Below are 23,040 nucleotides of genomic sequence, written 5' to 3'. Positions count from 1 at the left end.
TAATAGATAAGGCAAAGATGAGGGACGCCTGGGTGGCTCGGTTGGTTAAATGTCTGACTCTTGTCTTCGGGTCAGGTCATGATCTCAGGCTTGTGAAATTGAGATCTAGCCTTGCATCCAGCTCTGTGCTGGGCCTGGAGCCTGCTTAAGATTCTCTTTCTCTCTCTCTCTCTCTCTCTCTCTCTCGGCCCCTCTCTCTGCTGTCTCTCTCTAAAATAAGTAAATAAATCTTTTTTTTTTTTTAAAAAAAGATATGGCAAAGATGAAATGGGAGGATGAAGCTCACAGTGGGTAGTAGAAAGGTGGAGAGCCAAGTGAAATCAGCTGTGCAAGGAATGGATTTCAGAGTGCTGCCTGGAGAGAAGCGGAGAGCCGGATTATGTTAGAACTCCCTTTGCAAGGTGCCATCCCCCAGTGCTTCAGAAAGGTGGTGGCTGAAGGGGGCCTTAAAGACTAACTTCCTAAAAACCGTAGTTGGCACTTTGTCTTTGCTTTTTCCCCTTTCAATTTATCCTCATCCCTCTCCAACCCTTCCACCTGTCAACCTGTACCACTCCAAGAAAACCATTCTCATTAAAATCAGTAGCAACTTATTAAATGCTGGCCCAATAAGCAAATTGTAGTCCATGACATTTAGAATTATTGATCCTTCCCTCCTTGTGAGTGATTGGATTTATGATCAAATGTGTGTGTGAATGTACTGTTGTTTGGGAAGAGGAGAGAAGAGTATTGTGGATTGTGTGGAGAGTTGGGATTGAGCTTGCTTTCATCCCAACTACTGGTTCAGGCCCATAGCAGAGGCAGTTCCATGCTTGGCGGCTGCTGCTCACTTCATGGGACTCCTGTCCTGTTGCCCAGCAGGGTTCTCAGGTAGGAGAAAGAAAGCTCCAGGTCGGACAGTTTCAGGGAGGACCTGAATGTCTCTTCAGAGGACATTGAAGAAAAGTAATGTAACATGAGAAGAAGAAAATGGATGAGGCCTGACAAAGTACATTTTAAGGATATTTGGGAAAATACACTGCCAATTTAGAGAGGAGTTTGAAATAGGGCTCTCTTCTGATTTTAGGGACTACTGTTCTTCCCCAAGACCATAAAAGGTCTCATGCGTTTCTTGGAAAAGGAGAGATTACAGTAATTATAAGAAACTGGGGTATAGACTTTGCCTTATGGGAAATAACATTTAATTTAGGAATGAGAAATGCCTATTTATATTTACAGTGGAAGGCAGTCCCGAATCAAATGCTAAGAGAAGCTGTACAAATGACTTTCTCATTTATCTAACACGCAATCTCTGACAGCCCAAAGAGGGCTGGCAGCTGTGTGGGGTGTGGGGGAGCAGAGGGGGGTGACCGGAACCCGAGTGGCTGTGGGAGGCGGTGAGGACGCGGGATTCTGAGGCGTGACTTGGAGGGGGTGTAGCTTGGAAAGGTGGGGGGAACGACGGTGTTGTAGGCAGCAGCCTGAGTTAAAGACACGAACCAAACCGAGTGACGAACAGGCTTCCAGGCATGCGGCAGTGCCTAATTGTATTATTCTCTAAAAAAAAACCAAAAACAAAAACAAAAAAAATAAACGAGTAAAGGGCAAAGTATTTGCTGGCGGTGGTGGAACCTGGCTTCCTCCCCCGGTCCTGGGTCGGTGCTGTCCGGCGCGGTGCGGCGCTGCTCCTGCGCACCTGGAGTGTGTCCGGTCTGCCTTGGGATGGGCTGTTCAGTGCCCTCACTGAGATGCGTACTAGGCTTTAAAGACCCAATGAGGACAGAAAATGTAAATTATCTCACTAATTTTATGCTGCCTACATATTGAAATGACAATATTTTAGAAATAGTTTATATTGGACATGTTTTTGGATATATTGGTAACGTTCCATATGTTCTTAACATGAACTTCACCTGTTCCTTTTTACTTTTTAAAATACGGCTCCCAGGAACCTTGCCTCCCATCCCCGGGCAGCATTTGCTGAGCAGCGTTTTGCTTCTGTTGGGCGGTGCTGTTCCATTTGCTGTAAAATAGGAGGGTCTGGTAACAAAAGATCTCTGTGAGGTTATTACCTCCCATTTACACATTTTTAAAAGCCTTCTATTATTCCTAGTCATATGCCTCATATTTGATACAATGCAGGTTTTTCTTTTTTGTTACAGTATTTTCAAACTACCTCTGCGGAACTTCCAAGGGGCCCGCCGCTGAACAAGCCCGCAGGCACCCGGGCAGCAGTCCGAGCTGGGCTTTCACCCGGGCCCCCTCTCTTTGCACTTCCGGCCTTGTCGTCTTCTCCATGATTTCACCTAGAGGCTAAAGAAAATGAGAAAAGGGCATAAGAAATGGCACAAAGCATGAGGTGATGAAGTAAGCTGAAATGGTAGAAATGATAGACCAATTGTATGCGGACGTGTGAACCATGGGACTGTTTAGTTCATAAGATTCATGAAACAAGATAGAATTGCTGCCCTTAATAAAACTAAAACTTGCAAGAGCAAAAGAGCACGTTTAGACTGGCTGCAGGTTCAGATGCTTACGTTTTCCCTTCTTTGTAATCTGAAGCTTTGTCTTGTCTGCGAATGTGACTTTGCCTCCTCCTCTACCAGCTTAAGGTAATTTTGAAATTCTAAAATTGTAGTTTTGAAGAAAGCTGGTGAGATAGACACCATTTCACTAAAAATTAAGTCACAGATAAAAAGTGTAGATAATCTTTGCAGTTGATAGTCTTTTTGTTCAAGCTTTCTTTTCAAAGAAAAAAATGTTAAATAATTGCCTCATTTCCCCCTACTCTAGTAAAATATTCAATTCGATATCTGTTTCTTGGCCATTGATATTATAGTGGAAGATGTCATAGATAAATTGTTGAAATAATACAACTGACTTTTTTTATTGAACAAATGAGTTTTTTTCTTTTGAGTGTTTCACAGAAACTGCCAAACTTCAACATCACTTTAAGGAGTTGACCCATTTAAATTTTTGCAACCTATTTCACGTTAGTTTGAGAGAGATGTTATGAAAAATAGATTAAACATGTTGGAATCAAAAGTACATGAGGTCATTTTAACATCATTTTTAAGCATGTTCTAAGAATGCTCCTGGTAAAAATTTGAGCTGCGTATTTAAATTAAGCTTAGTGGAATGCGTATGCATCAAAATTACCAGTTAAATTGTAGGGAAAAAAACCCCAAACCTCAAGAGCCAAAGTGCATTAAAAACACCTCTGTCCTGTGTTTGTAAAGTCAGTGACCATAATTTTAGATAAGAATTTTTATTTACCATTGGGAAAATTTGCAATTACTAATTTGCAGTTGGAACTGATCATAAACAAAATCCACATGCAGGAAAAGGGTTTAATGGCTTTGTGGCTAATTTTTTTCTAACCAGCAATTGTTCCAGTGCCTTTGGTAAGAGGATGGCTTGCCTCCTTCACCCAGTCGTTCATCTTGACTACAGATGTGATTTGCTGCCACGTTATCTCAGGCAAGATCTCTTCCTAGCAGTGGTGGAAAAGATTATTTACTGGGGAATGGCAACAGCAACAACATTTTTTTAAAAAGATAAATTTATTTATTTGAGAGAGCAAGAGAGAGAGAACAAGCAGGGGGAGGGGCAGAGGCAGAGGGACTCTATGGGGCAGGGAACCCAATGTGGGACTCGATCCAGGACCCTGAGATCATGACCTGAGCCAAAGGCAGTCGCTTAACCAACTGAGCCACACAGGTGCCCAACAAAACACTTTTTTAAGAGTAGCTCCTGTCCTTCTATTGTAGCGTTTACCTACTAACCAGTCACAGTTAATATAAATGTGTACATTTAAGTAACTTCAAAAGATAGCAATTAACCAAGAGAGATTCTAGTGATGACTGTTGATCTGCTCCCAGTTGGGTGTTGGTGAAACTTCTTGGAGCAGCCAAAGGAACCATGAGCTGTGATTGCGTTCTGACCATGCCCAAGATCAAAATGTCCCTGAGGAAAAGTCATTATATTCTCTTTGAAGGGCATGTGGGAAAGGACCTGGGTAGGAGGATGAATTTTCTTGATTAATGTAACTTCCATAGGGGTACCTGGGTCTGGAATGCACACACTAAGCAAATGACTTGGATTCTCCCATTTCAGAGAGATTTGGTCCCATTGTGTCCAGCCTCCTTACGCCTTGGTCCCACTGCATGTTGAAGACCCTGTTTTAACTAGACTTCAAACTTACCTTTACATAAACTTGATTCCATTTACAGATTTAGATTCATTTTTAGGACTGGACTGAAAGTGCAAGCCATTGTAGAGATTTTTTTGCATACTCTTATTGCTTATCATTCTTTCTGCAGTTCACTTGTAAAAATATTACATTTAGTTGGTTTTCATATGAGAGAGAGAAGTCCTTTGTTCAGTTGAGGATCATTTATTCTGAAGAGCTTTTGATGTAATTATTCCATTGGCATTTGAATTAGGTGAGGATGCTTACTGAAGAATGAATATTCTTAAATTGTAAAGCCTTGGCATCTTTAAACCTTTTAACTAACTACTGTTGATTTTAGATGGAAAAGAAATTTTAAAGAAGTTTATATTTATAGGCCACATTCTCTTTTATTTACTAATAAAATATAGGTATACTTTAATTATTAAAAACCCAGGGTTTAAAAAACCAAATAAATAGAATTATAAGATAGGAGGAAGATGATAATGGCTACAGAAGAATATTTTGTTTATAAAGCAACCAATAATCCCTCTAAAATAATCATTTATTTTACTGTACTACTTATTTATTTACAGATATGTATCTGTAGGTCACATAGTTTGCAGATTAAATTTGAGAGTTAATTTTCAGAGTCATCCATTTTTGTTTTACTTTTTAAAGATTTTATTTATTTGAGAGGGAGAGAGAGAACAAGTAAGAGTGCAAGAGCAGGGGGAGGAAGAAGCAGACTCCCTACTGAGCAGGAAACCCAATGAGCCTCAGGACTTGGAGATCATGACCTGAGCTGACCCTGAACCCACTGAGCTACTGAGGCATCCCCAGAGTCCTTTCCTAATCCAGCATAACAGCAGAACATCTTGGGAATTGAATTGCATTGCAGTGGGAAAACATGATGTGATTTAGAGATGTTTGGTTGACTCAGGTTTTAGAAAAAGTTAATTATGTAAAATATTCCTGGAATCGTTTATACAATGGGAAATAATAACTAATTATCTAGGCTTTAGCTCTTGTTATTGAACTTATTAAAGATGCCTACTGTAACCTCAAAGTGAAACCCAGTTAGTTATTTGAAAGGAAAAGGAAAATTAAATATCCAATAATTTGAAAGTAACACTTGTTTAACTATCAGTGAAAAATATAATAATCGAGACGTGGTTGACCTTCCACTTGCCACATGGGGTTTACCGGTGTTATGGTTATATACGTTTAACTTCATCAGCTGATTGACTTCTTTATAAAACAAATATGTACTGTTCTTACTGAATGCCAGGGACTGTGATCTGTGCTGGAGACATGAACGGATAAGACTTGACCCCTGGACTTGAGGATCTTTGAGTCTCGTGGGATCAGACAAATAAGTCCGCAGAAGAGTGGCCCGGTGTCACAAGGCTGATAGCTGCTCCTTCAGGGCATCCTGAGGACACATAGGTTAATAATTCCGGGGCTTTGCAACTTAAAAACATCCTATTGTTAATAAGCATCCACACCGAATCAGTTGGCACCTGAATGGTGTTATCAGTTCTCCTGGGTAAGAGGAACAGGGCAGCATGATCAAAGGCCTGCATGTGTGTGGAACTCTTCAGGGTCTGGGCCAACACTCCATCCCCTCTCGGGCCCCTGATTACTTCGGGATGCAGTGAATGCCCATATTTCGCTGCAATTAACTATCCTTATAAAAACTCATTGCAGCTAAATGTAGCTCCTTAAGTTAAAGCCGCATCAAGGCTTGAGCTTTGGTATTTGGCCCTTCCTGTGTTGACCCTGGTCCTGAGCTGTTTACTGCCTGCTTCTGGTAGTGGTTCTTCCCCTGGGGGGGAGCTGTGACCTCTGTGCTCCTCGCTGCAGGTAGGCTGTTTTGTTTACTCCAGCTTGCTCTTTCTGCAATCATTGCCCCTCAGTTACCACCATCATCTCTTTAAAATCTCTGTTCTCTTTAATTTTTCTTATTTTTAAAAAGTGAGCTTGAAATAAATATAAACTGGGATTCAGGACTTTGTATTTATTCCATCTCCAGGACCAGCAGTGGCCAGAGTTGAGGGCAGAGGCTGAGTAAAGGATATCTAATGGGCTGGTGCCTTGACTTGTGGAAAGATAAATGGGCAATCTTGCAAGTGCTTGGAAATAATGGATGAACAGTTTCTTAAAGACAGGAGTACAGGACAAGGTTCAGTCGTTTTGTGACCTGCTGTTCACAACCTGAGGAGTGTTTTGCTGACACCTTCTTGAGTATCCTCCCCTGGCTCATACGTGGTGCTTAGCCTAACAAGGCATCATCAGCTTCCTTGTTTTTGGTGCAGGTCTGAGTTAACCACACTCCTCAGTCATGGCATCTTACATTCCAGATTGTGCAAGGTTTCTCTAGTTTAGTGCTTTATTCCCCTTCTGTCAGCCACCCTACCTCTCTGCCTCCACCCCAGTAAGCATCTGTTCTCATGTGTTTGGTGAATGTCTTTGGAAAGTAAAGTATCACCATGAAGTTCAGTGTTTTATGTATAAACACGCTTTTAGTATATGTCAGTGATACCGTGCTACATGGTGAGGGATGCCAGGGCGTTGCCAGGAGCTCAGTAAGGCTCAAAGTGCTTCTAGGCACTAATAGCAAAAGACACAGGCAGGAGTCAGTTGATAGATGGTCTTATATGTCATGCTAAGGAATTTAGATTTTTTTTTTTAAAGATGTTATTTGTTTATTCATGAGAGACACAGAAAAAGAGAGACACAGGCAGTGGGAGAAGCAGGCTCCCTGTGGGGAGCTCAATGGGGGACTCGATCCCAAGACCCCTGGGTCATGCCCTGAGCTGAAGGCACTCAACCACTGAGCCACCTGGGCGTCCCAGGAATTTAGATTTTATCCATCGATAGTTGGGAGTTACTGGAAGATTTTAAAAGGGGCATGACAAAATCAGCTTTGAGGCTCAAAGTTACTTGGACAGTAGTGCAGAAGATGACTTACAGGGTGCCAAGTGGGCATTTAGTGCATAGGAACTTCTCAACGATGATAGCTACTGTTACTTTTTATGTGTCAGTAATCTCTGTCCTACTTAACACCATACAGCTTTAAAGTTAAGAATATATTCTGACACTGTCACTTAAAGATCTAGTAAACTACAAAAAATGTAATGGTCTGGTTTTATAGTAGTTGAACTGTATTAAGTCATTGTAAGCATACTCCTTTTTCTAGGACATAGGACAGTTATTTGTGTTCATTTGGGGAGGTTTGTGTAGTGTCCTGATCTGTGGGTGATGATGACACCCAGACCCCTTAGCTGTGTTCCTCTGCTCTCACTGGCATGTGACAGATCCACGCATACCTATTCTAAGAATGACATTAAAATACAGTGACCTTAAATTGTGAAGTTTATGTGCGGAGAGAATGTTATTAAAAAATCCTCAGGCTTGAGTCAGAGCAGTGCCTGGGCGGACGTGAACAACTTTAGGCCTCCCTCCCACGTCTTCCCTTACCCTCTCTGCTGTGATGAGGAGATGTGGCATCGCTTTAGCTGGCATAAGGTTGTAATTAGGTCCAAGGCAAAAAGGAAAAAAAAATATTCTAGTTCCTCTTCCTCAGATTTTCTAAAATTGGCTTGTGGAGGCGCAGCCTGCTGCCCCGGGCAGCCACCCCGCTGCCGGCCTCGGAGGACTTGCCAGAGAGCACTGGTATTACCCTGCCGCGTGCCTGTGATTTCTGTTGGAAGAAGGATGGAGCTTTCTGTGGAAAATCTCAGAAATAGGTGATACGTTCAGTCATTCTCTCTTCAGAAGGAAAAATGGTGCAAGAGAGCGTAGAAAAACTACATGGTGGTTTTTTAAGTGACACTGTCACTTGAGAGGCTGGTTTGTTCTGGATGGTATGTGACCTCCGTAGAATAGATCTGGGAATAGCCAGGCTTTGCAGAGCTAGCATCACACCCTCTGTTCATATGGCACAACTGTCATTCAAAAGGAAGTCGAAGGATTCCCTGCTTTTTTTAGGAAGTTTCTCAAAGCCTGATAATTGTAAATATTATATAAAAACAGCTGTGTTTGCTGTCGTCCTTGGTCTCATTCCAGTAGTGAATCAATGTGGTTGATTTGTCAGACTTCTCAATCTTCAGTAGCAGTGAGTTGGGGTTGTGTGGTTGCTGTTTTGTCACAGCCGATTCTCTTGGTATATGTAGAAAGCCAGATTAAAAGTTACAGTTTTTTGGAAAAGTCAAAGAACTAAAAATACGAGATGGATTTCTGCCCTAAAACTGTTAGTCCTTTTCTCTTTAAAGCAAAGCAAATTCCTTGGTTTTTAAATTGTGAATTTGGGTACAAAGAACTTGTTCATTCCAAGAAATACTTCCATTTCATTGCAGGGGGATGCACCCTGTAACATGGCACAAATGCGCCTCGTGCATTTGTTCGTGCCGGGACCTTACCACCAAAGCGGAGGGCTTCTCCTACACACCCAGAGATGGGGCTCTGAGAGATTGCCGAATAAGCCAGATACCATGATGGGTACAGGCGATGGCTCTAACAATAGGGACAACTGGGTTCAAACTCTAGCCTTACCTCTTACTAATTGTATGACTTTGAGCAAGTAAGTAACCTGGGCCTTAATCTTTTCATCGGTACAATGGGCGTAAAATAGCTATCTCATAAGGTTGTCCTGGGAGTTAGGTGAGATAATACGTGTAAAGAGCATAGTACAATGCCTGATCTAGAGAGACTGCTTATGAGCACACACACTCTCTCTCTCTCTCAAATAAATAAATAAAATCTTTTTTTAAAAACCTAACTTCTTTGCAAATTTAAAGCTCAATTTTAACTCAGACTAAGAATGAAGGATTTGAGAACTTTTATTACACCAGATGGATGTCCCTTCTATTCTGAGTATCCTGTATCTCCCTGAACAGCTTAGGATTCTGTATTGGATCCGTCTCATCTTAAGCCCGGAGTTCTCAACCCAGCACTATTGGTGTGTTGGGTCAGTAATCCTTTGGGTGGAGGTGGGTGTCATTCTGTACAGCGTGGGAATTTTTTGCAACATCCCTGTGCTCTACTTACTAGAAGCCATAGCAAACACTGCTTCACTTGGATTTGACAACAAAAATGTCTGTAGAGATTTGTAAAGGTCACCTGGTGGGGGCAAAGTCACCCCCAGTTGAGAACCGTTAACTCTACTTAGCATACATAATTTTAGTAACAGTCCAGTTATGCAACTTTAACACTGCAGCTTTGAGAGAGTTTTCTTTCTTCCCTTGTCCTCTGTCTTGTTTGGAGCGTATTCATTTAAACTCTTCTCTTTGTACTTACCCTGTGTTGTGGTATCAGCCGTTACCTCCAGCCATGTGATACGCAGATTTTTCCACTCTGAACATCTTGACTGGAATTTTTAGTTTTAAACTCCATATATCAGAACTTGATTTAAAACTTCCTTCTAATTCTTTCTGCTTTGTTTGCCACTCTTCCGGTAGCTCAGGCTCAAATCTAATCACCACTGTCCATTCAGCTGTCTCTGTCTCCACCCACTTCTAACCATTCCTAGAGGTGACTTTTGAAATAAATCTCTCTTTCAACTTCCTGTTCTCTCCTTGCCTGCTACCACCGTCGTCCTCCTGTTTCCGCCATACTTGTGCTCCTGTAATGGCTTCTCCAGCAGTCTCCTGGATTTTGTTCCCTCCCCGACCAATATGTTCCTCATCCCTTATCCTCCTGTAGTGTACTGATCTTATTACTCCCATGCTTAGAAACCCCAATAACTTCCCTCTGCCTGCGGAGTTGGGAGTTGATAACAGATTTCCAATCTTAGCATACTCTGGCCTCATCTTATTTACATGAGAAGACTCCCTCATCCACCTCATGGAAAAGCCAGCCTAAGAGCTCTTGCTGTTCTTGTTGTCTGAGGTTGAGTCTTCAGTCCCAGCTTCTGAGCTATTGCTCACTTCCTTTGCCCAGAATGACCTTCGCCTTATCTCTTTCTGGTAAATTTTTCCTACCTTTGAAGGTAGTCAAATTATATTTCCTCCCTGAAGTTTTCCCTAATTCATCACTTTTCTTTAAGCTACCATTGTACTTTATCTGAGCTTCCTTACATCACTTGATCTTCTAGCAACATACCTAATTAGAGAATCAAGAAGATTTTTTTTAATATGTAAGCAAATGAATAGAGATAAGATCTCTTTGTTAACAGAATTAAAATTTAAAATGGTTTGTCCCTTCTACTGAAAGGTATGCTAGAAAGTCTTTGTTAATCAACTAATCTGTCATTCTACTTAAGAAATATGAATCATGGGGCACCTGGGTGGCTCAGTGGGTGACCATCTGCCATTGGCTCAGTTCCTAATCCCAGGAGTCCCATGTCTGGCTCCCTGCATGAAGCCTGTTTCTCCCTCTGCCTGTGTCTCTGCCTCTCTCTGTGTGTCTCTCATGAATAAATAAATAAAATCTTAAAAAAAAAAAAATAGCCACACGACTTTTCTTAAAAATGCCAATAATGCAAGTCATCAGATTCTTCCTCCCCACCACATACTAGCTTTGTGACCTCGCCCATATTACTTTACTTCTCTGAACCTTAGTTGTCTCATCTCCTTAAATAGGTTGTTGTTATGAAATGGTATATGCAAAGTAGCCAGTACAATGCCTGGAATGTAGGGCTCAATACATGTTGGCTATTTGTACTTTGCCATTTAAACTATACAAAACATCCTCTTTAAGTGAATTTCTTCTGTAAGGATTTCTACAAAATGCCCAGATTACAGACATAACTATGTGCTATTTGGATATTTCACTGTAATGAAGTCAGAGGGGAGGACAATGAAATGGGACCTAACTTTAATGTATGCTCTTTGAAATGATGTATGAAGTTATATGAATTGATTGTCCTTTTAAAAAAATTTCTTACAGTAATTGTATGGTCATATAAAATGATAGGAGCAGAATCTTCCTAGTGAATTTAGAGTTCTTAAAAGTGCGTCTTTTTTCCCACTTAATATGATTTTTTCCCTATAGAAACCACTCCTCAGAGGTATAGTAGAAATTAACACAAAAAGTAATCCAGTATTAAACAATTGTGTTATTTTGGGGAATTAATGTATTTAACATGTGAGATATGGTCAATATTTACATTGGAGTTTCTTATAAATGTAGATTTGGCTAGTTTTCAGATTGTGTAATTTTTTTAATAATTTTTTTAAAATTTATTTATTCATGATAGAGAGAAAGAGAGAGAGAGAGAGAGAGAGAGAGAGAGGCAGAGACACAGGAGGAGGGAGAAGCAGGCTCCATGCAGGGAACCTGACGTGGAACTCAGTCCTGGGACTCCAGGATCGCACCCTGGGCCAAAGGCAGGCACCAAACCGCTGAGCTACCCAGGGATCCCAGTGTAATTTTTTTTTTTTTTTTAAGATTATTCATTTGAGAGAGAGAGCACAAGCAGAGAGAGGGGCAGAGGGAAAAAGAAAAAGAGAGAGAGTCCTCAAGTAGATTCCCCTCTGAGCGCAGAGCCTGACACAGGGTTCCATCCTAGCACCCTTAGATCATGACCTGAGCCGAAATCAAGAGCTGAATGCTTAACCAGCTGAGCCACCCAGGTGTCCCCAGGTTGTGTAATTTTGAGGAAGTATTAATGATACCTTTTGATGCTCTTGAAACTACTACAAAGGTATGAAGACATACCTTTGCCATCTTTGTCCAGATCCAGATAAAATTTGATCAGTAGCACATCAAAATCCATATAATGGAAAATCATTTTAATACAATTCTAACACTATTTTGCAATCATGATTCTGCAAATCCATTTGTATGATATATAAATAGTATATCATAATGCAATTTTATAACAGTGAAGACTCTTACTGAATAAAAAGTATTGCTCTTCTTCAGTGTATTTACAAGGCTGTAATTACAATAATGTAAATTGCTTTATATTCTTCTGGTGAATGTAAAGTATTGCTCATGTGCCTCATAATACACATTTTACTTTCCAAAAATTGCCTTATAATTGACCAGTAAGTTGATAGTACCTTTATTTTTTTTTAACATTTTATTTATTTATTCATGAGAGACACACAGAGAGAGAGAGAGAGGCAGAGACACAGGCAGAGGGAGAAGCAGGCTCCATGCAGGGAGCCTGACATGGGACTCGATCCCGGGTCTCCAGGATCACGCCCTGGGCTGAAGGCAGTGCTAAACTGCTGAGCCACCCAGGCTGCCCTTGGTAGTACCTTTAATTGAGAAAAGGAACAAACTCGTTCTGTCATCTTTGCAGAATACTTTTGTATTTTGAAAACATTAAAAAACTAATAGTTAAAAATATACAGAAGCTAATGAATTAATTAGTTCCTATCAATAAATGATATAGTCTAATATAATCTTATGTTTTATTTGTTCTTGAAAATGGTTGAAAACCATTAAGATCATTAAATAAGTATCTTGTTAATATGTTGAAATCACTATTTCCATCTTCATAATGAACACTATATAAATGAGGAAAGTTGACATTTACTAATATGGAAGAATTTGTGTTTAAAATGAACCAGCAGCGACTACAAATAACTTGAGAGAGATTTCTCAATCTTTACATTTTGACAAGGTGATAATAGCAATCTAGATGAAGAAATGCCTTTTCCAAAATAGATGGATTTGGTATCAAAAAAGCATTTTATCAAAGATAAGAGAGTGCAATAGCAGAATGCTAGGAAAAATGGATGTACATGTTTCCGCACGGCTTGCTCTGTTCCAGACACTCCGGTTCCTGATACACGTTTTGCTACCCTGTTTGTTGCCAGATTATCGGGGACAGTCTTCCATACCTCATCTGAAGTGAATGTACTTTGGGTGACCTTTTGGCCAAGGTTCTTTAAGAAGAAAACTGTAAATCGAAAATTTTTATTTCTTTCTTGAATTAGTGATCAAAGAGAAAAGTCACTGTTTGCCCAGATAATTAGCAATTTTGCTAGCATTAGCTTTTCAGTTGATTAAAGAGAGAAATAGTTACTTTAATTTTACGTACTGTTTGCCTTGTTCAATTTAATGACTATTGATCTGTTCAGATTAACTTGAAATATTGACATTATAGGTGATGAACAGAAGAGGGACTCTGATTTATTAATGAGTCTGTGTCTATCTGGAATTCCCAAGTCAGATACAGGAGAAAAGTAAGATTTGTTTCGCTCCTTTTATGTGCCTGACACTGTGCTAGGTTCTTTCACATAAAATACTTAATTTAAACCTCATAACAACCTTAGTTGCTGTTGAAAAAGCAACATTTTTTACACATGAAGAAACTCATTATTGCCTCAATCTTACCTCTTTTCCTCTAAATCTTAAACTCACTAATCCTTTTTCCCTCAAGATATGTAGGAAGAGCTAAATAAATAGAATAATCTCGAAAAGTGATTTCTGTTTGGTGTTTAGACAAATTCTTGCATGTTTTGCTGAAAAGGTTCATCCTATTTTTCCCAGTGTGCACCCAGTGGCGGCTCCATCTGGTAGGTACTTTGATTGCAGGCTGAATGGTCGCAAGGGCGCCGATGCCGATGCCAAGGTCCCTTTTGTCCGTGTAAGTTACACAAGCTTTACTGCTTTCTTCAGGAAGCAGCTCAGCAGTCTAGGATTAAAGTTAAAGAGGGCACAGAGGAGCTTATCATTTCGTTTGGCTCATTAGGCGATAATTAGATGCCATTTCTAATTAATGCAGGAAGCAGAAGAGACCACTACTACATTGTAGCCATTAAAGACTGCATTTTAGGCCAACTCAAATTATTCCATGACCCTAAGCAAACATTACTGATAATAAAGAGGAAATTGACATTCTCCTAAGGGATTTCCAATCATTCCTAATCACATCAGAGCCCTGGCATGTGGCCTAATACTCTAATTCCCCCCCGACCTCCTCTGGCCATTCCCACTAAACAGGAACAGGGCAGAAGATGTCGCCAGTCCCCTAGAGAAGATAAGGCATCTGTGCAGTTCCTTTACTGTGGCCAGCCTCTGCGGTTTCAGTTCAGGGTACTTTGTGATTGCCACTGTCCCACTTCAAGGTTCCCAGCCATTTAGTTCCGCCCCCCCACCAAACATTTGCCCAGGAGGCCTGTTCTGACATTTGAAAACACGCTCTCAGTTGTAACCACCTTTTTCTTGACTTTTTCTTTGAAGATTAGGACACCGAGGTGGCTTTTTCTTCTAACTCTGAGCCTCTGATAGAAGTTGAGTGATTGATCTTCCTCCAGCACTGTCCACCCTTAGCCTTAAATGGATAATGAGATAAAAGCATGAAGATGCAAAGAGAAGGTTCTTTTGCGGCCATAGATAGTGTTGTATTCAACCAGAGAACTCCATTATTTGTTTAAATTACTTGTTTTAAAATAGAAAAAGAAAATAGTTTTCATAGGTTACATTATGCTTATTAGAAGAAAAAAGGATCCAGAGCCTTTATTGTCTCTGCTTTACCGGCATTTATAAATCACTAGAAACAAGGAATCTATAATTTTAATTAACATTACATTTTCAGGAATAGGAATAGGACTATTCTAACCTATTTCAAAGCTATTTAAATGTTCCCTGGAAAGCTGAATGAGAACAAAGATCAGAACAAAAAGATATTTACTTCCACACTACCCATTGAGTCATTTTATAATTAGATCCTAATATGTTTTGTGTTTTGAGACCCAAAAACACATAGGAATTCATTTTGAAATTTCTAGCTGGTTTAAGTTTGTCTCCTTTGCTTTTGCCCCAAAAACAAAATGCAGGAAAGTTACAGAAAAGGTATTGAAATGACAACAACAACAAAAACCTCTTCCTACAGGATTGGAAATTCTGCCAAAAACAGACACAAGGACTCAGAATTGAGGAAACCTCAATCTTCCCTCTTCATAAATTCTAATCCAAGCAAGAAGGAATAAATAGAGCCTCTTAATGCCTTTGATAATTTAACATGCTAGGAGGATTTATACCCAGAAACTAGGGATGCTCCTAAAACTGGAGGCAGAGTGATGCAGGGACTGGATGTGCCAGAAATGTAAAATATCGGAGTTACACTACATAGTAATTTGAAACAGTTTAGGTTAGTTTTAAGGCATCCATTTGTGCTCAGGCACATCTGTTTAGTAGACTCTTATTTCAGGAGGATCTTATTGTTAACTTCCCAAAGTACACAGTTGATGTAAAATCATGGTAAAGATTGTTTTTAGAAAGAATTTGAGTTTTCATAGAAGGATGAACAGTACTCATTTGTTTCAAGCTTGGACCTGTAAGAAATATTTTCTAATATTTGTTAAATGAAAAAGAATTATGTTCATCAATAACTTTGTAAAACACACAAAGTGTTTTGGAATCTACAAAGGATTTGAACTTACATTATGTCATTATGATCCTCACAGTGACCATGAGAGGGATAAGGCAGGCAGGTGTGATTAGGTCATTTTTTGTAGATGAGCAATCTGAGGTTCAGGGAGGCCAAGTGATTTCCCTCTGATCAGCGCCAGCTTCATGGGCATTTGAGCTGTACAGTCATGTGGGTTCCTGTACTTAGGAAGTTCTATACTTTGTTTAATGCTTTACAGTCACCCTTTGGAAAAATTTTTTTTAATTTTTTTAAAATTTATTTATGATAGTCACGGAGAGAGAGAGAGAGAGAGGCAGAGACACAGGCAGAGGGAGAAGCAGACTCCATGCACTGGGAGCCCGACGTGGGATTCGATCCTGGGTCTCGAGGATTGCGCCCTGGGCCAAAGGCAGGCGCCAAACCGCTGCGCCACCCAAGTATCCCTGGAAATTCTTAATATCTAAACAAGATGCCCTGTATTGGCTGAATGCAAAATTACATTTTTTTTTTCAAATAAATCCAGAATCTTAAAAGCAGTGACTTAATCCCTTCAAACCTTAGCTTTTCATTTAAGGCAAGATAATTATAAATAGTAATGATTGGTTTATATAAGTATATTATTTAATTTAGTAAATTCATTAGGAGGAAGCATGTTATTTATGACATGAAATGGCTTACTAAGTAACAGCTGAAAAAAAGGTGATCAACTTTCCATATTGGGATTTAAAGTTGGCAAACTATATGGCCAGCTGAATTCATAATTCCTGTGATCCACGTGGCTAGGCAGTATCATTTTGCAAGGCCCAGAATTGTCAAATAGTAAAACCCCAAATATGGTTCTTGTTTCCTGGACAAGTAAGTGAGGTTCATTGAGTACTGTTTATGGATCATAAGACTGTTGTAAGGCCGATGGCATTAACATAACCATGAATAATAGTTACTCTTTTCCCTTATGAATTTTATTACCCAAGTGGAAGAGGGAAGAAGACATTGTAAGTCTTTTGAGGGGAGGAACCCCCAACAAACTGTATAAATACCAACCTCTGCTACCTGTCAGTGTCAATTCAACTTAGACAATACTGTCCAAAACAGCAGTGTCCCTTCTAATTGTAAGAATGACTCTTAAATTGTGATGAAATGTCACTAATGAAACAAATTGTTCAGCATTAATGAAAGAAACACATAGTGCTATTAACAAAGTGAGAGGTGGTGGTGACCTGGTGGAAACATATAAATCTGAAAGAGTCAGTAGGACAGTAATGTAACTAAAACTTTTAACTCCTAAATGCATTAGAAACAGAATGAATTTATCTGTTTTATCATGACAAATACTGTTGATAAAGATGGGAAACAGTAACCAGGTAAAGTGGACTCTTGACTGAGTTTTATTTTGTTTTTATTTTTTAGATTTTATTTATTTATTTGAGAGAGAGACAGAGATAGCAACAGAGAGAGCGAGAGAGCGTGCACAAGCAAGAAGGAGAGGGAGAAACAGGCTTCCTGCTGACTAGGGGGCCCAGTGTGGGGCTGGAGCCTGATGGAGGATTAGATCCCAGCACCCCAAGATCATGGCCTGTGACCAAGGGTGGATGCTTAACTGACTGAGCCACCCAGGAGCCCCTTGACTGAATTTTAATTTCTCTTCTTTTCTAACAATATTCTTCTTTCATTCCTCCTTTTTTTTCATTCTTTATTTCTTCCCTTCTCTCCTTTCGTGTTATTATAGAAATAACAAAGAAAAGAGAGTTATCCATTCAATTTCTTCAAATTCTCCAAGCCAGTGTTTCAGGTCTACTACATGAGAGGTACTGGCTGGTCACAGGATTTCATCCTCAAGTCATGTGAGGGGGACACATGCATACAGGTAACTATAATACACAGCAGTGAGCAGTAAGTTCTGTGAAGGGAGGGCTATAGAGGACATGGTGATTACCTTATTCACTGAAAAAAAAAAGTTGAGGTTTCATCACCTTTCCAGATAGATAGACCACAAAAGACTGTGTGTCTTAGTGCTAAATCCTGAGACGTGGAGTAGAGATTTGGGTTCAGTCTTAGCTTTACTTCATATGAATTATGTCTTCTTAAGCAAGACATTAACTTTCCAAACTAGTTTCTTTATCAACTGTAAGTCCTAATACCTACCTTACCTTTTTTAGTAGACTGTTGTGATTGTCATATCAGGTTAATCCATTCAATTCATCAACTGTTTCTTGAACTCCAACTTCTAAACCTGGCTTTGTGCTGGGCACCAGGGGACACAGATCAATAAGACACTCCCTTAATTCAAGGAGCACACAGTTTATACCCAAAGTTGCAAACTCTGATGCTTACTGAGGCCAGGTCTGGATTGTAAATGATTGAAAGGACATATTATAAACCAGTCGGATTGGTGGGCTTCCTGATACACTGTAGAAAGTATGTCTTATCTTGATGGGGTGGCCCCTGCCAGCTTCAGCTCATTGTGGCTTTTCAAGAATGCTAGTATCTTATATCTAGGTTTGGTTTCCTTAAAATATGAAATAATTTGTATTCTTATTGTGGACATGCAATTATAGATATTATCTAAACACTTTGCAGGCAAAGTGTGTCTGTGAAGGATGGAATCCACTTATGAGGTGGCCATTTACAAGCTCTGGTCTAGACAGGCATGCATGCAGATAAACCACAAGGCATAAACCATAAGTACAGAAATGGACTGAGCTAGCTTCAGATGACTTCAGAATGGAATGAAAAGATGCAGTGTTTGTGCTGTGGAAGGCATCCCATAAGAGGTGATGGCTGTGCTGAATTAAAGAATGACTGAGATCTGGTTAGCCAGAAAATTGGAGGAGGTGACTGAAACGAAGAGTTTGGTATTGGTAACTACAAAAGGGAGAGCAAGAGGAGGTGAAACCAGAAAAGGGCAAGATACCAAATGATTTCACATGAGGTCTCACATCTGAGAAAACTGGGTCCTTCTCACTGTCATGGAGATGGTGAGCATAGAGGACAGTCAGATTTCTGTTCTAGAAAGATTGTCCTGCCAGTAGACTGGAGGAAAACTGAAGGGAATGAGACTAGAGGCCTGGAGCCTATTTGAGAGACAGTGGCAGAGAGGATGGAAATCAGGAAGAGGGTGACATAGATTTGTAAACCAGAAAGCATTCTATCCATGTGTGCTATTCATATATGATATTAACATTTTTGATTGATATTAAGATGTACAATTTCCCACATTGCAACACCTCTGTCTCAAGATGGATTCAATCCATGAAATAGTCAAACAAAAGCACCTTTTTCTCTTTTTTTCTTTTCTTTTCTTTCCTTTTCTTTTCTTTTTTTCTTTCTTTTTAGTGATCATAGCATAATGATGCCTCTGAAAATCGATGGTGTCTTTGATACAGTGAAATAGAGTAATAATCATGGACTGAATTTTAAAGCAGAGAAATGAAATATGTTCTAGGAATTGGGAATCCCACCTACATCTCTGGAAAGGAGCCTTTAGACATTCATCTGCTTTGGTTACCAGCAGCTGTACTTACTTCCTGAATGTTCATTAGGTCAGGGAAGGCAAATGTGTATGCCACAGGATCTGGGTGGTGATGTAAATGTATAAAGCTATCAAGGGCACTACAGGCCCTCTCTAAAAATCATTTGCTACTTAGGTCATATCAACTACTACTAGACATGATTTAAAAATTACTGTTGCCAGATTCAAGAAAACCTGGAAATCTGAATTTTTTAATGAAATCCTTGAATATTTATATCTTGGCAAGACATTCAAAAACCTGTGCAGGCCAAAAATCTATGTATTAAATAAGCTCCCAGCCTTGCCCCTTGCTAAGCTGTTCGTTGAAGGAGTGATCGGATTGATATCTAATCCTTACAGTTTCATACTATTAAATGCTAGATGTTGCTAAATGCCAGTGACAAGACTAAGTCACAGCTGGGAGAGATGAAATCTCTTCCTTGTCTCTAGTGACCATCTGGTACAGCTCACAGCCACGTGAATCCTTTAGAGCAGTCTCTAGGCCTGTGATCTAAAATGGGTTAGTTATTTTGTCCTAAAATTTGCCTGTTTGATCATTTTTCAACAGGAAAAAATTTTGGCCACATTGTTTTGACATAATTATGTCTCATGCCTCAAAATTTCTTTCTTTTTCAGAAACAATAACTGAAGCTATTGATGTTTAAAAGCTGTCTAGAAAGCCAAAGGGAATTTCTTAATTTTGCTTTTATAGATTTATCACTTACTAATCTCCTTTGCTCACAAGCTTTGTCACCATTTGCAATGCACTATTAATAAATGCAGAAAGAATAAATATATTGTTTATCTTTTTTGCAACAATAATATCTGATTTAAACTTGGTAAATTAATAAAAATTAAGAGTGTCAGCAAGGCGTTCTGCTCTGGCAGTGATTGGAGTAAGAGGAAGTACATTTATACTTCCATAAATTACCTGGGCATAATGCATGGCACAGTTATTTTTAGGCACTAAACAGTGCAGGACAGGACTTTGGTTCCTGAGAGAAGGGAAACACAAGGTAAGTACCACATTCACCATGGTTCTCTGAGGACCATATATGGTGAGGTTTTATGAAGCTAAGCAGCAGCAATAGAGCTATCAGAAGAAAGATAGGCATGGATGTTAGAAGACAGGGGATCTATGGCCAAACCAAGGTGGAGAGACTTCACTGAGCACCTCAGATGTTTGGTTGAAATCTCAGGGACAGCCCGAGTGGCTCAGTGGTTTAGTGCCGCCTTCAGTCCAGGGCCTGATCCTGGAGACCGGGGATCGAGTCCCACGTCGGGCTCCCTGCATGGAGCCTGCTTCTCCCTCTGCCTGTGTCTCTGCCAATCTCTTTCTCTCTCTCTCTCTCTCTCTCTCTCTCTGTCTCTCATGAATAAATAAAATCTTTAAAAAAAATCTCATGTCATGAGACATGAGACATGTTGGGAGTATAGGCCACATCCCTAGAGCAAGGACCATGCTGTTGCACCAAGAACAAAAAACAAATAGATTTGCTTTAACAACAAATAAAACCAAACTGAACAAGGTCAAAAAGATTTGTCCCCAACTCAACTGCCTGCCACCAAAAAAGGCAACTCTTTTTAAAAGGAAGATAACACAGGGGCACCTGAGTAGACATGGAAGGCATTATGCTAAGCAAAATAAGTCAGACAGAGAAAGATACATACTGTATATATCACTTATATGTGGGATCTGAAAAAGCTGAACTATAACAGAGTAGAATGGTGGTTGCCAGTGACTGGGACGTGGGGGAAATGGGGAGATACTGGCCAAAGAGTACAATGTTCCAGTTATGATTGAATTCTGAGGACCTAATGTGCTACATAGTGATTATATTTAATATTATATGCTTGAAAATTGCTAAGAGAATAAATCTTAAATATTCTCACCACAAAAAAGAAGTAATTATGTGAGGTGATGGAAGTGTTAAATGAACCCCAGTGTGGTAATCTTTTACAATATATAAGTGTATCAGACCAACACGTTGTATATCTTAAACTTATGCAATGTTATATATCAATTATATTACAAGAAACTGGAAAGAGTACATTACGACCAATAGTATACAAAAACAATAGTATTTACTGCATGTTGGTATCACTAAGCCTAAGTCAAGGTGGGAAGGCTGGATTAGATGAATACATGTAAACACAGTAGTAAAGTAGATGATATGGAAGAGAAGGAAAGGAGTCTGGGAATGGAGCAGAAAGGTGAAGAAAGAAGAGCCATAGCTGTCCTCATCTCATGGTGACATGAGATGGTTGATTGGAAATTCAGTTTCATGTGTGTTGCATGCATGTGCACACACAGATTCAAAGAGAAAAGAAAAATAAAGTCTTCATCAGGCATTTGGTTGATTGATTCTGATGGCTAACATATGAGACAGTAAATATTTTAAAGCAAACAAAGGGAAGGAGTGATAAGAGTATTAGGACCCTTTATGTCCACAGTATCTACTGTTAGGTGATTTTCTGATTGAGAACAAATACATAAGGCAACCTGGTACTTTGAAGCTGTTTCTTATTTGTTTTATTGTACTAAAATTCAGCATTTGGATTCCAAATCTTCTTAGGCTCTTACTTTGTCTTAGGGCAGGGTCTTTGTTAAATTTTTGAAATAAAAGGAGTCATATATAAGCTAGTCATTGCAGAGACTGAGGACTCGGAGCAAAGTCACAGCTAGGTGCTGTCAAGGCCACAACTGAAAGGAATTGTGAACTCGGAAGCAGGGCTGTGAGGGCCTGGAGGCTCGCCAGGTAAAGAGCATGATGGTTCATGGTTTGAGGTGGTGGTCAGAATGGAGGAGTTAAGCACTTGCCAGCGTAGATCTTGAAGACATAAAGGAGTGGGCATAGAGCAAGCTGAAATCAGGGTGAAACAAGTGAGAATCTGTCCAGGAGAGTGGAGGAAGATGGGTTATGACCCTGCTAACTCAGGTTGGAGTGCTTGCCCTGGCCCTCTGCACGATTTAGCAAGTAAATGAACCAGAGAAGGGAGAGCATGGTTCTGGATAGACTGAAATTCTGAACCAAGCCTTATTAAAACCTCAGGCCTTGAGCACTTCATAAAATCTGAGGTTTACTGGCATTCCTTGACATGATATTTTTGAGATATACTTTAGGATTGTAAACTTTACCAGACTTGGAAAACCTCCAGGTCTAATAACAATTTTCTAAATTTTAAAGGTTAGCCGTTCCTCAAGTTGTGGATTGAAAATGCCAAATCAGGGATCCCTGGGTGGTGCAGCGGTTTAGCGCCTGCCTTTGGCCCAGGGCGTGATCCTGGAGACCCGGGATCGAATCCTGCGTCGGGCTCCCGGTGCATGAAGCCTGCTTCTCCCTCTGCCTATGTCTCTGCCTCTCTCTCTCTCTCACTGTGTGCCTATCATAAATAAATAAAATAAAAAAGAAATTAAAAAAAAAAAAAAAGAAAGAAAATGCCAAATCAGTAATTCAGTCATTCCAGCAGTTTTTCCTGTTCTTTGTTGGTTTAAGGTTCAGATTTGATTTTTGTCTTTGGTGACGAAAGAGCACCTTGAAACACTTCAGTATTGAAGAGCATGGAGGAGTTGCAGCTGACAGGGTTGGAGAATGAAACAATGAAAAACTGTCACTGGAATGGAGCAAGATGTGTGCTGACATTAAACATTTAGAGACTTTGATTTTTTTCAGGCTCCTGTTCCTGAGTATGACTCTACTTTCACCCCCAAGAAGAATCAATTTTGGAGTTGTAACCAGTATTCTTTAACAATTCATTGAATCTAAAAAAAAAAATCAATGAAAAGAATAGGCTTGTTAAATAATAGCCAAGTCAATCATGTAGAAGAAATACAATGACATATAGAGTTGGCACACATTATGTTTTCAGCATATGACTGACAGTTCTTATTAATCACAGCCTTGTTCTTAAACCCTTCCATAATGAGTGTTAGAAAGATCTTTCCTAAAAAAAAAAAAAACCTTTCCTGCAAGCACATACACATATTGAAAATAAAATAATTTAAAAACCAGGTGCAAAACCAAACAAAACAAGAAATAAATGCATCGAAATGTTTAAAAATTATTA

At 39.7% G+C, this 23,040-nt stretch overlaps 1 protein-coding gene and 1 long non-coding RNA gene across 6 annotated transcripts in view; one reads left to right on the top strand and one right to left on the bottom strand.

Annotated features, from left to right (window-relative positions):
- Nucleotides 1-23,040, top strand: part of CAMK4 (calcium/calmodulin dependent protein kinase IV) — a 214,252-nt gene that overhangs the window by 87,310 nt on the left and 103,902 nt on the right. The gene's annotated exons all lie outside the window — the stretch shown is intronic.
- LOC140609747 (uncharacterized) lies at nucleotides 1,588-7,969 on the bottom strand. Its single transcript, XR_012011480.1, has 3 exons — nucleotides 7,634-7,969; nucleotides 1,893-2,292; nucleotides 1,588-1,739 (listed from the first exon to the last, which is right to left on the bottom strand). It is a non-coding gene; the product is annotated as an uncharacterized lncRNA (long non-coding RNA).

This window comes from Canis lupus, chromosome 2 (assembly GCF_048164855.1).
Source record: "Canis lupus baileyi chromosome 2, mCanLup2.hap1, whole genome shotgun sequence".
Taxonomy (NCBI): domain Eukaryota; kingdom Metazoa; phylum Chordata; class Mammalia; order Carnivora; family Canidae; genus Canis; species Canis lupus.
Note: the sequence above shows the minus strand (reverse complement) of the source record. Positions and strands in the feature narration are given on the sequence as shown.